At 46.8% G+C, this 15,222-nt stretch overlaps 1 protein-coding gene across 4 annotated transcripts in view; it reads left to right on the top strand.

The window, feature by feature from the left end:
- CUEDC1 (CUE domain containing 1) overlaps window positions 1-15,222 on the top strand; it is a 118,173-nt gene that overhangs the window by 26,601 nt on the left and 76,350 nt on the right. For 2 of the 4 annotated variants that reach the window (XM_044993714.1, XM_044993713.1), the window contains exon 2: window positions 375-536. The exons of the other annotated variants lie outside the window; for them this stretch is intronic. The gene's annotated coding sequence lies outside the window, so the exon portion shown is untranslated. The remainder of the gene's footprint in view (window positions 1-374; window positions 537-15,222) is intronic. 4 annotated transcript variants of the gene reach the window in all.

Genomic DNA, 15,222 nt, shown 5'->3' with positions numbered 1-15,222 from the left:
TGTTGTGTCTCTCTCCTCATTGCATTTTATCAGCTGCTGAAGAAGGCAAGGAGCTGATTTCTTGGGAGTCAATGTATTGGGTGCTCCAGTAAACTAGAGAGGAAGCTAATCCCTCCCACTGTGTCACATCCACCCCTGACTGCTCTATTTTAGCATCCTCTGGGCAATTAACATGCTATGCTGGCCATTAGACATAATCTGAGCCTGGGCTAGGAGCCAGGAATGCCTGAATTTCAATCACTGGTCCAATGCTGGCTCTCCCTGTGACCTTGCACAGGTCACTTAGCCCCCAGTTTCCCAACTATACAATGGGGATAATTGCCTCTGTGTTGTGATGGTTAATATTTATAAATGTTGCAACTTGCCCCATGTAGGGATCATCAGCAGGGTTTGAACTGAGAAACTTCAGCATCAAACCAGAGATCTTGGACACTTGATCCGAAGGAGTAACTCCATCAGCTGGGAGCAGTAGCAGGCAGTTATCGTCTGTGGATCAGCTACCGAGGGGGAGGAATGTGAAACACACTGAACAATGGGTAACATTAAGTTATTACATAGTAGTTAAAAATGAATGCCTTTGGGTACCATAACTTTTCCTTGTTCCCTGTATCCAGCTTATAGGCACACCTGTATCAGGGCAGTTAAGATGCAAACCAAAGAGCGCAGAATACGAGGAGGCTGTCCAGAGTTCTAATCAAAGAACGAATTACAAGCTCTGACATGCAGTCTTTTTAACTAACATCTTGCATGCCCAAGCCACAGCAAACCTGGCCTTCTTTTGATTGCACCGTGGATGCTGATTCAGACTGGGTTGAATTTGTTCTTAGCTCTTATAGATGACTGACTTGTATTACTCTTGTTTACAGTGTGTAAACCCACACAGAAAGGGTGCTTTGAACTCATACACTTTATGCAGATAAAATGTCTTTTGACATTGATGGGAGCTCTACTTGTACAGGGAATATGGGATCACGCCTTTATTCTTGGTTTATGTGTTTTTTACATCTCGTAACATTGGTATTTTTTTAAAGTCCCAACTCCTGGAGACATGGGATTGTGTAAGAATCTCAGGTTACATTTAAAAAAATAATTTCTAGCCCTCGTATTTGCTGTGAAAGACTCAGAAATGTGACCTCTAAAGGCTCAAACACCAGAAGGGTTTTTGGGGTAAAGAACCTCAAATTTGTTGTTTTTTAATTTAACCTTATGCCATTCTCGTGATTTTTTGGGGACCCAACACAACTTTTGAACATTTGGGGCTGGCAGTGCTGCAAGAGCTATTTCAAAACAACTGCTTTCTCATGCTCTTCCCTCTCATCACTACGCTGAGTTTTGTTCTCTGAACTCCTGGATGATTTTGGTACCAGCTCTTATACAAGTGAGGGTCTCACCACTCTGGCTACAGAGTTTATTAGAGCTGCTGAACATCCACAGCTCCAGCTGAAGCCAATGGGATCATCAGGGAGTCTGCAATTCAGGCTTCTAGTGCAAGCAAAGCCAGGTTTTGGGGCCTGCAAAGCCCACTGCACAGGTCTTCTCTCTCTCACCCCGTCATGAATCTGGAGACCTACCATTGTCAAGGGTAAATTTCAGCTTTCATTTAGCAATGGCAGTAGATCTCAGGCCCTTCTCACTAAGATCATAGTGCTAGAAATGGCAAAACTAACAGCTGGTGAAAGTGTCTATAAGCTGGATACAGAAAACAAGGGAAAACCATGGTACCCCCAGTCACAGATAATTCTGTCTGTTTTAACCCCACCCCTCAAGCCACTCAGGGTTGGCCTTTGGGACTTGTGAAATTTTGGCCAAACTGCAGTTCTATAGAAGTCAGTCAGAGCAGAGTTAGACCAGTGCTTAGTGTGTTTGCCTCTAGAGTCTAGTGGACAAGAACTGGCTGTTGTCTGGTGGAAGGACTCTTCAGCTTGGAAAAGAGAAGATTAAGGGGGGATATGATAGAGGTATATAAAATCATGAGTGATGTTGAGAAAGTGGATAAGGAAAGTTATTTACTTATTCCCATAATACAAGAACTAGGGGTCACCAAATGAAATTAATAGGCAGCAGGTTTAAAACAAATAAAAGGAAGTTCTTCTTCACGCAGCGCACAGTCAACTTGTGGAACTCCTTACCTGAGGATGTTGTGAAGGCTAGGACTATAACAATGTTTAAAAGGGAACTGGATACATTAATGGTGGCTAAGTCCATTAATGGCTATTAGCCAGGCTGGGTAAGGAATGGTGTCCCTAGCCTCTGTTCGTCAGAGGATGGAGATGGATGGCAGGAGAGAGATCACTTGATCATTGCCTGTTAGGTTCACTTCCTCTGGGGCACCTGGCATTGGCTACTGTCGGTAGATAGATACTGGGCTAGATGGACCTTTGGTCTGACCCGGTACGGCCGTTCTTATGTTCTTATGAAATGGGTAGGAAATCATTTTGTAGGCCTGAGCACAACTGCTAGAGCCAGCTGTGAGGCAGGCTGGTGAAGTTAGCTTCCCCATCCCTCTCTAGCAATGCAATGCTTTGCTAAGCTACCTCCTGCGCTGTCAGTGCTGAGCAGACACTGCCAGCAGTGCTGAGCTGTGTGCTATGTTTGAAATGTACTCTCCTATCCACTCTGGGCTAGAGCCACCTACGCCGTTTGGATCCAGTAGTGCAGATCACCTCACTCTCCTGTCTCCAGCTGTTCTGCAATATTTCAATCACCCTGCCTTAACCCCACCTAGTTCATTTGTTCAGAGAAACAGTAGGCGCTCAGGGCAAATGGGAGCAGGGGAAGGATGGAGATGATGAGTTAAGGGCTATGTGTGTGTGAGCTCTGGAGTTGCCTCTAGAATTTCTGATGCTTTAATAAAAGTTGGATTAGAATCTTACAGTCACAGTGCTGAACACTGTGTGTTTGCCTGTGTGTCATTTTGCTTGTGTCAGGGACTCTTTCCTCATGTGGGTTTTCCCCTTCTGTTAGTGGTCTACCTGTTGCGGCGATTTGACGCAGATGCACTGTCGCTTAGCCACAACAGGAAGAGCATGTGGCAGTGAAGAGCTGCAGCAGCTCAATTGCTTTTTCACACTGTGGTGCAGAAGTTGGCGAGAGAAGAGCTGAGCCTCTGACTCACCTAGCATGGCACTTGTTTTGGGCAGTGTGAAAGATGAGAGAAACAACCTTCTCTTCCTGAGACGAATGTAATGTGCAGAGGCTGGGTGTGAGTAGCTGTGTGAGCTGGTGGGCTGAACCACCAGCTGAGAAAGGGGAAATTGTGCTCCAAGCAATGACACCACTTCATTCCCTTTGCTCAGGATTTTTCTGGACCTTAGAAACCAAGATTCAGAACAAAGTGTCCCACCTGGTGTTGTGGCCCTTTAGGGCCTTGTCTGGCCCTTGTTTCCAGCCTCTCTCAGCCCTCAGGTTTCTTCACAGTCCTTATAACCCTTCTTCCAGGGCTTCCTGGCTGAATTTTCATTCCAGCCAGGTCCTGCTTCCTGCCCTGACAGATGTTGAGTGCTTTCCCTGACTCTGGGTCCCTCCCATCTGCTGCTGTGCCCAGGAGGCCAGAAGCTTTGTGTGGTTCCCTCTAGGGCAGTGGTTCCCAAACGGGGGTTCATGAAATGTTACAGGGGGTTCTCGGGAAAATATTCCCTAATGGCGGACAGAGCTGTCCCTAGGGACCCTGGGCAGCACAGGGCCAGCAGCCTGGAGCCCCTGGACTTCCAAGAGCTAAGCAGATCAAAGCAACCATATCTATCACACTGAGGAGATTTCAACTTCAAGACTCCTTATAAGAAATGGAAAGGGAGGTGGATATTTTTTGCTGTTTTTAAAATTAAATAGGCAGCTAATATTGTTTTAAAAATTATTATGAAGGACAAGTTTAAGCTTTGTTGTAATGTGTGTTGTTTGCCTAGACTGCTCAAGACCTGAAAGCTTGTGTAGGAGGAACTCTGAGTTGGCTTCTTAAATACCTTCATGCTGTGTCACATCTGATACTCCTTGATAAAACATACAAGCCTTGTGGTATAACAGGTTTATTCAAAGTGATACAAGCTACAAAAGTGAGATCTTGGAAGAGTGTTGGTGTTTTCATAATGTAATAAAAATACTGTAATGATAAATAATAATAAATAGTGTGTAATAAGCATGTCATAAAAACAAATTTTATATTTCCAAGATCACTGCTTTTATAATGTATACTCAGGTAAAGGAGAAAATCCCTGGAAATATTCATTTTAGGAGGGGATTTGCGAGACTTGACATTCTAATGAAAGAGGTTCACAGACTGTTAAAGTTTGGGAACCACTGCTCTAGGGCACGTGACTGGGAGCAGGCATGGGAGCTGCAACTACAGCTCCAGTTTCAAAGGGCTGCACAAGGTGTACTGAGATGCACACATGCTCCAAGGCCCTGTTACGAGTCCCTATTCCATTAATTTCAGTGGAAGTCCCAAGCATGAAGCCACTGCAGGATTGGACCCAGAGAGAGTCAGACTTCTCAGTTGGGCAAATACAAGACCACTCCTGTAAGTCTTTGGGAAGCACATTGGCTTGAAGTAGGATTCTTATTTAGATGTGAGATTTCCACTTGCTGATTGTGCTATCTGTATGCTGGGACTGTATGTTCAAGATGAAGGCTTTACTGCAAACTAATCTTGGCTATACCTAGCTGTAGAAGGCAGTGTCCTTACATTGTTATGGGGAAGGGGTGTCCACACTAAAGTCCACACTACAGTTCAATGTGGGCAATGGCATTTTGCTTGCTCAAAAGTCTCCTTTCTAATTTCAACTGGAGAAGCGTATCAGTATTTTTCCACTTCTCTGTGGGCTATTAAACAGCTGCCATTTTCCACCCCAGAAGTGGCTGCACTTCATGGCAAGTGAGTGAACGCTGTATAGCGCATACAGTCTGTAAATTGCCTGGGATCCTTCTGGATTAAAGGTGCTGGGCAAACATAAATTTATTGTCTTTGATGCAGTTTGTTGTGTAGGAATTCTTCTCACATATCTTCCCCCAGACTGTCTTTGCATCTCGTTCTAGCCCAGTCATCATGGAATTAATGTTGTTGTTTATTTGGGGAGAGGCCTGGGTAGGTAATTCATGTAGGTGGCCAGTATTTTAAATTCCAAGGGCAGACGGCACAATGCAGGAGCATTCCACTTGGTTCTAACCTTGTTGCCTGATGAACTTGCAGAGACAGCAGCTGCATGACGATGTCTCTTCACCAGCACGCTGCTTGCCTACCAGCTCATTGCTTTCTCGGTACTTGCTATGCTGCTCTTTGCCAAAAGAGAGCCCAATTCACTGACATAATCAGCTCAGCAGTTATCTGAAATTCCATCCCAGTGCTGTTAAATTAGTCGTGCCTAGAGGAGTCTATGTATGCTGGAGAGTTTGAGCCACCAATGTGCAATAACTTCGTTGTGCTGACTGAAACGTAGCTTGTGTTAGCTGGTTAATTCATAAAGGCCACTGCACTCTTAATCTCTTTGGTTCTTGCTTGTTTTTAAATATTGGATGGCATGTATGGATAAGAACATAATAACATAAGAATGGCCATACTGGGTCAGACCAAAGGTCCATCCAGCCCACTATCCTATCTACCGACAGTGACCAATGCCAGGTGTCCCAGAGGATGTGAACCTAACAGGTAATGATCAAGTGATCTCTCCCCTGCCATCCATCTCCACCCTCTGACAAACAGAGGCTAGGGACACCATTCCTTACCCATCCTAATGGCTAATAGCCATTAATGGACTTAACCTCCATGAATTTATCTAGTTCTCTTTTAAACCCTGTTATAGTCCTAGCCTTCACAACCTCCTCAGGCAAGGAGTTCCACATGTTGACTATGCGCTGTGTGAAGAAGTATCAGAGGGGTAGCCATGTTAGTCTGGATCTGTAAAAGTAGCAAAGAGTCCTGTGGCACCTTATAGACTAACAGACGTATTGGAGCATCAGCATGAGCTTTCGTGGGTGAATACCCACTTCATCGGATGCATGTGTGAAGAAGAATTTCCTTTTATTTGTTTTAAACCTGCTGCCCATTAATTTCATTTGGTGGCCCCTAGTTCTTATATTATGGGAACAAGTAAATAACTTTTCCTTATTCACTTTCTCCACACCACTCATGATTTTATATACCTCTATCATATCCCCCCTTCCTCTTTTCCAAGCTGAAAAGTCCTATTTCTGTTCTGTAGAATAATTCCAACAAGGAAATATCACTGAGATAAAAGGCTCCTTGCAGGGAGTTTGTGTTTAAGTTTTGCTCAGATATATGTGAGACATCCAGGTTCAGCAGTTAAGAGCAGGGCATTGGGAATCCTCCCCCATCTCTTCCTCCGTTTCCTGTTCCTACTTTGATTGTGAGCTTTTTGGGGCAAGGACTGTCTTTTTGTTAATGCATTTGTAGAGCACCTAGCACAATGGGACCCTGGTCCCTGAGGGCCTACAGCAATATAAATAATTACATACTAATAACAGTTATTGGCTTGCCACTGCTTGTCAGTGTTCTCTGTACAACCCTAGGGAAAATAGTCTGTACCTAAGATTCTCCATTTGTGAAACTATTGTAAGACTTAGTTGCTTTGAGATCTTTGGATTGCAGGGGCTATACAAATGCAAAGTATTCATATTTTTAGCACATCAGTTCACAGTGATTCCCCACTCCAATCTGAAATTCGCAGACTGTAAATTGGTTCATCTCCATTGAAGTTAATGGAGTTGTGCCAATTTGTACTAGCAGAGAATTTGGCCTTCTGTTTCATGTATGCTTTGTGTGCAAAGGCTTTGGGGTAAAGCTATAGAGCTGCTCTTTACTGACCCAGGACCAGGAAATGCATGTTTTGAGTCCCAGTCCTGTTCCCCCAGCAGGAAGCATGCTTTACTCCTAGGGAAAAGTCAGTAGTGATCCAGGTCTTGATGCAGTATGTGACCTGCTTATGGGGTTATTGCATAGAGAAAAAGCGATGCAAAGCTCTGTGCTTAAGGGGATTTATACGAAGTACAGCTGTGTGGTCTTTGGAAGCAAGCAACCAAGTACAGAATGACAGCATTTCCTGAGCAAGGCTATAAAACAGCTTATTGGTACCAGAGCTTTTTCCAACTGGGATGTTCTGATGTGTGATAAACAAAACTGCTTGATGGGGTTTTGGTTTGCAGTGAGGAAGGGCAAGGTACATGCCAGATTGTTATACCTTAACCACAAACCCCTTAGAGATGAACTCGCCTACCCTAGCTTAGGGGCAAAGCAGCTGGGCTGTAGCAGGGGGAGTTTTGTTAGCTTGTCTCATTCTTGATTAGTAAAGCACCAGTGCCGTGGCCAGTCCTGAGCAATCGACTGCCAGCCTTGTAAACCAATATAGCTGGAGAGTATCTCTGAACAGCATATTGTATTTAGTTGTCCATATGTATGGCTATAAAGGGAGTGCCTGCTTGCCAAAAACAGGGGAGATGGATGAACACTCTTATTTCCCTTGCTGAACTTGAACTCTTTTGTGTCTGGGAATTTCCTAATGCAGCTCTTTGCAAAGAGTTACCTACCCCATCTACATACTGTCTGTCTATCCGGACTGTAGCCCCATCACTGTACATTTGAGCATCTCACAGTCTTTAATGTATTTATTCAGACAACACCCTGTGAGATAGGGCAGTGCTGTTTTTGCCATTTTACAGATGGGGAACTGAGGCACAGCAAGACCCAGGGTATGTCCTCACCACAAAGTTACTTCAGGTGATTGGCACTGGGTACCAGCTTGAATGTAAGCAGTGCTCAGGCTTTAGCCTATAGCCCAGGATGGGTGTTGTGTTTCAAGCACCACCACGTTTGAGTGAGAGAGTTTGTGTGTGTGTGTGTGGGAGCCAGGTTAGGGGCAACACCTCAGTGAGCCCCCCTTAACTGCAGTGAAGACAAGCCCCCCATGACTCATGCAGGGTTACCCAGGAAATCTGTGACAAAGTAGACCAGAACCCAGCTTCCCAAAGTCCTAGGTTAGTGCCATATACCTAGACCATCCTTCCACCACATGTAGATTCCTAGATTCCAAAGCCAGAAGAGACCACTATTACTCTGTCCTCCTGTTTAACACAGGCCACAGAACTTCCCCCAGAATAATTCCTAGAGCAGATCTGTTAGAAAAACATCCAACCTTCATTTAATAATTGTCAGTGATGGAGAAGCCACAACAACCCTTGGGAAATTGGTCCAATGGTTAATTACTCACGGTTAAAAATTTATGCCTTACTTCCAGTCTGAGTTTGTCTAGCTTTAACTTCCAGCCGCTGGATCGTGTTATACCTTGTCTGCTAGATTGAAGAGCCCATTATTAAATATTTGTTCCCTGTGTAGATACTTATAGACTGTAATCAAGTCACTCCTTAACCTTCTCTTTGTTAAGCTAAATAGTTTGCGCTCTTTGACTCTGTCACTCCAGGGCATGTTGTCTAATCGTTTAATCATTCTTGTGGCTCTTCTCTGAACCCTCTCCAATTTATCAACATCTTGAACTGTGGGTGCCAGAACTGCACACCGTATTCCAGCGATGGTCGCACCAATGCCAAATACAGAGGTAAAATAAGCTCTCTGCTCCTACTTGACATTCATCAGTTTACACATCCAAGGATTACATTAGCTCCTTTGGCCCCAGCTTACATACAACACAGAGGATAATGGTGTCCCTGACCTGAAGAGTTCACAATACTCAGTTTTCCTCCAAGGGCTGCTGCTAGCAACAGAGCACAACTGGCACTTGCACCTGAAATCAGTTTTGCCCAAGTATGCCTTCCAAAACCAATGCAGAGTGCCCTCTATGGGGGATGTGGGGGAGAATCTACAGCAGTTGACTGTGTTATCTGAAGCTGTGCTGCTTATGGGAAAAATCTGGATGCATATCCAGTATTTTCATGAGCAACTATAGTAGGAATAGAAAACTGTTGATGAAAGACGATGGAGATTAATTGCTTGCTCCTTCAGTGTAAATCTCCACACTAGACAGGTCCCCTGGGCATGCAACTCACATTGTAATCATCAGGTATTCTACATGCCGATGACTTGCTGATCAGGCTAGTGTCTCCTGCATTGCAACAGGAGCCCAGGACGCAACTCTAGCATTGACTATGTGTGTTTACATTCGCTAATACAATCCCCCTGGCTTCAGATGAAGGCTGGATGTGGGAGCTGGTATGGGGAAGAGTGAAGGACTAATTATTGTGCTTTGTTTCTTTTGTGATAGAATATTAGGCAATAGCCATACTACGCAGCTTTTAGAGAGACGGCTGTGTTGCTACAGCCATGCTGTTAAAAGGCGCGCAGTATAGCCGCAGTTTGTCGGCTCTCCTGACGACAAAAAACTTCCACCCTCAACAAGTGCTGTTAGCTTTGTCAACAAAACGCTGTTCACACCGGTGCTTGTCATCGGTAAAACGTGTGTGTGTGTACGTACAGACAAAAATTTTGTCGTCGTTGAGTTGCCAGTGTAGACATAGCCTCTTAGAGATTCTGTGGGGTGGCGTGGAGGAGGGAGATGATGCCAGTGGGATGTAAGAGAAGATGAAACTGAAGGGTGGTAGTTTGGGAACAAACAAAAAGCAAACCCTGCTTCCAGCGTGTAGTCCTTGTGGCATTCCCTGCTGTGGAGGTTTGTGGAGTCAGACTCTGTGGCCAGGTTTTATAAAAGGGCTTGGATAACTTCATGATAATGATTGTGCAAACTGAGACAATGACACAGATAACCGAATCCAGTGCTTCTGTATGATGCTCAGGGGTCAAAAAAGGAGCTTTCCCTCCACCTACATCATTATGCAGCTGGGTCTGTGCATTATGTTTGTCTTCCTCTGAAACATTAGAGAGATGATTCTCATTTCTCTTGCGCTGTTGTAACTCACTTGACTTTGGTGGAGATGCACCTGATTGACTCCAATGTGAGATCAGAATCAGGCCTAGCTACTGCCAGAGATGGGGTATTGGGACTGCCTATAAACTGATTATCAATTTAAGGTCCACCCCATGTTCTCAAACAGCATGGCTCTGATTCAGTTAAGCATGTTTTAAACTCCCAGTGGGATTAAAGTATGTGCTGAAGTGCTTTGCTCAACTCAGGCCATACTGCTAGAAAATTGTCACCCTGATAGACAGTGATTGACCTCACAATGAAAAGACTCACCTTGTTTTGGTTATGGGGCAGAACTGCACTCTCTTTTATACCTTAAGCATAGAAACACCGAGTGGGGTCTGTAGTTTTAATCTCTTCAGATCAGAAACATTGTAGGATGGGAACAGTATCTTCATATGTATTTGTACAGTGCTTCGCACTACAGGGCCCTGATCTTGACTGGGGCCCTTGAGTGTTACCATATCAACATGTAAGAGCAATCTACAGCAGTGCTTCTCAAAGCCGGTCCGCCGCTTGTTCAGGGAAAGACGATCACGGCTCCCACTGGCTGCAGTTCGCTTCTCCAGTCCAATGTGGGCTGCGGGAAGGGCGGCCAGCACATCCCTCTGCCTGTGCCGCTTCCCGCAGCCCCCACTGGCCTGGGGCGGCGAACTGCGGCCAGTGGGAGCCGCGATCGGCCAAAGCTGCGGACGCGGCAGGTAAACAAACCGGCCCGGACCGCCAGGGGCTTTCCCTGAACAAGCGGAGGCCCGACTTTGAGAAGCACTGATCTATAGCATAAAATCTCCCCTAAACTCTGGTGTTATTTGTGTCCGGACACTGCCCTTTACAGGATCAGGCCATCATGTCTTAAACTTGCAGGCCATGGTGGCTGTGCTGTTTGGGGCCCTGGGATGAGGACATCTCCCTGCAGCATGAGCTCGCTCCATCCATCCATCCTTTAAAAGACTACTGAAAAGGGGGCTCTGTCTTTTAGGACTTGTCTTCGCTAGTGGATTGCCACATGTTTTAGCCTGAGTGTTTTCATTAACTCAACCCCTTTCCACACACAAACCCATCAGTCATCATGTGCAATGATGAGAATGCCATGAGTTAGCTGGCATGATGAGAGGCATAGGGTAAGCTCTTTGGGGCAGGGTGCATCTTTTTGCTTTGTGTTTGTACAGCACCTAGCACCATGGGCTCCCGGCCCATGAATAGAACTTCCAGAGCGCTACCTCAATACAAAGAATAATATAGGGCATACTGAATGCAAGCTTGCCTGGTCAGCCGCTAATGCAACCTTTCCAGTGTGGACACAGCTGCAACACAACAATCGAGGGGCTTGTCAAGCCTGATCCTACAGGGGGACTGAGTGCTCTCAACTCCCATTGGCTTGTGGCTCAGCTGCAATAAGATTACAACAAAGCCATAATAATGGTATATAATGTTGTTGCCGCTGAATTGTGCTGCACTTTTACCACTGGGAAAGTCAGCACAAATTAATTTGGTTAATTAATTAAAATAAACACCAACGTCTGAATGTATCTGAGCCCAATCCCTGTTTCCTGGGTGGGATGAGAACAACAGCTATATCTTGTCCTCTGCCTCCTCCCGACCCCGGCTTTATTTATGGTGGGAAGAAAAAGCGACTCTGTAACTTTCATGCTCCCCATAGTATATTTATTTGAGCGCCAAGGCAAATGAGTGGGAGTGCTGCCCCTTTAATTAATGTTCTCTTTGGAGACAGCTGGTGCAATTCCTTTCCTTTTAAGTCCACTTTCATTTGCACATGGCTTAGTGACCTGTCATTCTTGCAAAAATGGAGGCTCTGGGGAAGGCAGAGTTCCCGCCTCCCACATGGCATAGGGTTCCTCTTGTATTTCTATTTATCAGCATCCATGTGACAAGTAATGAGGAGCACTCTCCTTTTGATAAGGGATCTCAGAGGGATTGCAGGCCTGGGGAGCCACAGCTGTCTTCTCACAGAAAGCAGAGTAGCTTATTACTAAATATTCCATGATTTCATTTGTTTCCTCTGTTACTTGAAGCCTATTAAAGTCTAACGGGTTTCAATTTGGACATCAGAAAATATAGTCAGAATAGGAGAGACCTTTTTTACAGTTGCAATAAACTTGGTAGGGAAACTGCATTAATTTTTAATACACATGTTCCTTGAATACAGAGCAATTCCCAGTCATTTTCTATCCTTTCAGTGTGTGGAAAGAACTTAGTTGTTTCTGCCTTCTTTGATGTGGTACTCCACCCCCTCCCCCTTTTCTCAGCATGTCAGGAAAACTTTTTCTCACTCTGAAAACTCTGCGGAAAATGGGCTATTTGCTTTTGTGCACTGGATTTTCAATAAAGACCGAGAACTGAAGCAATTTTTTTTTTTAAGAGAATGACTTTGAAGAAGCAGAGTCAAATCCTCACAAAGGCCACGGTGTCTCATGCTGAAATTTGTTTGTTTTTGTTTCCCAACAAATGTGCATTTTCTTTTTGGCAAAGATAATTTTATAGAGATTATTTGCAGTCATTTGTACTGCTATCCCCAAAAATCATCAGTTGAGGGGGCGGCGTGCAATATCATGGCTTAAAATATCAAGATTTTTTTTTTTTGAAAGTCATGATATTTTTGGATTCTCTTTATTTTTGTGTTGGAGCCCTGAGGAGTCATGGTTTTAAGTAAAAGGGTGGGGTTGATTGCACCGTGACCCTCTTCTGGCAACAAAGTTACTACATGACCCCAGTGGAATGTGGGCGGGGGGAGGGGAGGCTGGAGCCTGGGCCCCACTACCCTGGGTGGAGGTGGAGCTTGGGCTTCAGCTTCAGCCCTGGGTCCCAGCAAGTCTAATGCTGGCCCTGGTGACCCCATTAAAATGGGGGTTGGACTGCTGCTCTAGGGGTTAGGGCAGTAACCTATTAGCCTGGGACTTAGGAGACCCAGGGGTCAATTCTCTGTACTGACAGACTTCCTGTGTGATCTTGGGCAAGTCACTTAGTCTCTGTGCCTCACTTCCCCTCTCTACAATGAAAATACCCGTATTTTTCCGTGTATAAGACGCCCCCATGTATAAGACGCCCCCAACTTTTCTAACCCCAAATTCAGGTTTTTTGTTTTGTTTTGTTTTGTTTTCTTTGCCGCTTCAGCTGTCCCCCCCCGACTTTGCCGCTCAGGCCCAGGAAGAGAACACCGAGGTAGGGGTAGAGGGGCCGAGGAGGGCCATGCGACCCGGTTGGTCTCCGGCGGCGCCCCTGCCCGGCTCCTGCCGCATCCCTCCCCGGCCGCGCGACTCCTGCCCTGGCCCCGCGTCCCCGGCCGCCCGGCTCCTGCCCCGCGTCCCCGGCCGCCCGGCTCCTGCCCCGCGTCCCCGGCCGCCCGGCTCCTGCCCCGCGTCCCCGGCCGCCCGGCTCCTGCCCCGCGTCCCCGGCCGCCCGGCTCCTGCCCCGCGTCCCCGACCCCCTGGCTCCCCGCATCCCCGACCCCCCAGCTCCCAGCTCCCTAGCCCCGGCCCCAGCCGCCCAGCTCCCTGCATCCCCAGCCACCCGCTCACCGGCCGCCCAGCCCAGCGTACCCATCCGCCCGGCTCCCCAGCCCCGCGTCCCTGGCCGCCCGGCTCCCCGTCCCCGGCCGCCCGGCTCCCCAGCCCCGCGTCCCCGGCCGCCCGGCTCCCCAGCCCCGCGTCCCCGGCCGCCCGGCTCCCCAGCCCCGCGTCCCCGGCCGCCCGGCTCCCCAGCCCCGCGTCCCCGGCCGCCCGGCTCCCCAGCCCCGCGTCCCCGGCCGCCCGGCTCCCCGCGTCCCCGGGGCTGTTTATAAAATGCTGACAGGTATAGAGAAGATAAAGTGGATGTCTCTCTTTTTATAATAGGAGAACAAGGGGACACTCAATTCAAATAAAAAGGCAAGAAATGTCAAGCTCTTTTCACATCATGCCTAATTAACCAGTGGAACTCACTCCTTCAAGATGCCATTGAGGCAAGGAGCCTAGTAGAGCTTAAAAAAGGATTAGACATTCATATGAAAAATAAGAATATCCTCAACATTAGGGTGGCTACAGGTTTACATGGGATACCAAATCCTAATGCTTCAGGAAATAAACTAACCACTAAGTGCTTGGGGTTAGGAAATGTTTTCCCCCATGACTGGGTTATTGCAAAATACTCTGTTTATGGGGAGTCTTACGTCGCTACTGAAGCATCTGATACTGTCTACTGTGGGGCACAGGATACCAGAATAGATGGATCATTAGTCCATTCTCGGATAGCAATTTCCATCTTCCAGCCTCCAAAGTGGTATATAGTAAAATTGGTCTGAAGCAGAGTTACGTCTGTTTTCCTGCAGTAGATTAGAGCACGAGTGTTTTTTAAGCCTAATGCAGCTTCTTCACAGTGACAGTGTTTTTGCCCCTGCAATAAAATGTTACGCACAATTCTGCAATGCTGAGGCAAAGGACCAAAATCTCAGATTTGAGCCTTTGCCGCTGAAAGCAGGGGTGGCTCTAGGCATTTTGCCACCCCAAGCACGGCAGGCAGGCTGCCTTTGGCAGCTTGCCTGCGGAGGGTCGGCTGGTTCTGTGACTTCGGCGGACCTCCTCCGAAGCCGCAGGACCAGCGGACCCTCCGCGGGCAAGCCGCCGAAGGCAGTCTGCCTGCTGCCCTCGCGGCGCCGGCAGAGCGCCCCCCCGCGGCTTGCCGCCCAAGCACACGCTTGGCGTGCTGGGGCCTGGAGCCGCCCCTGGCTGAAAGATTAGGCAAGGCTGAGTTGCCGGAACCTGGCATGTGTGTATAGAAACTTCACTTAAACCAATCCACCTGAATTTAAATTCTGGATCTCGCAAACTTCAGATGGTGCGTAGAAAGAAAATCCTTTCCCAGAGAGGAAAATTCTTCTCTCTGTTCAATGGCAACCAGAGAATGTCGATAACCGTACCCTCTACAGAGTGGGCTATGGGGCCGTTTTGTCTTTATAATACACCTCTACCCCGATATAACGTGACCTGATATAACACGAATTCAGATACAACGCGGTAAAGGGGGGACGGACTGAAGGGGGGGAACTGAGCACTCCTGCGGATTAAAGCAAGTTCGATATAATGCGGTTTCACCTATAACGCGGTAAGATTTTTTTGGCTCCTGAGGACAGCGTTATATCGGGGTAGAGGTGTATTCTTTTTTAGTGCATGTTATCCTCTTTGCATATACAAAGCAAAGAAATACTGTGAAATTCACACCAGTGCCCTGTAAAAACTCTGTATTAAGGACCTGAGCCAAAGCTTAATTAAGTCAATGGAAAGATTCGCATTGACTCTTAGGGGTGTTGGAACAGGGCATAAGACCCAAATCCTCAAAGGTGTTTCAGTGC

The sequence above is a fragment of the Mauremys mutica genome, chromosome 19 (genome assembly GCF_020497125.1).
Source record: "Mauremys mutica isolate MM-2020 ecotype Southern chromosome 19, ASM2049712v1, whole genome shotgun sequence".
Classification (NCBI taxonomy): domain Eukaryota; kingdom Metazoa; phylum Chordata; order Testudines; family Geoemydidae; genus Mauremys; species Mauremys mutica.
The sequence above is the reverse complement of the archived record's forward strand: the minus strand, read 5'-3'. Positions and strand labels throughout refer to the sequence as shown.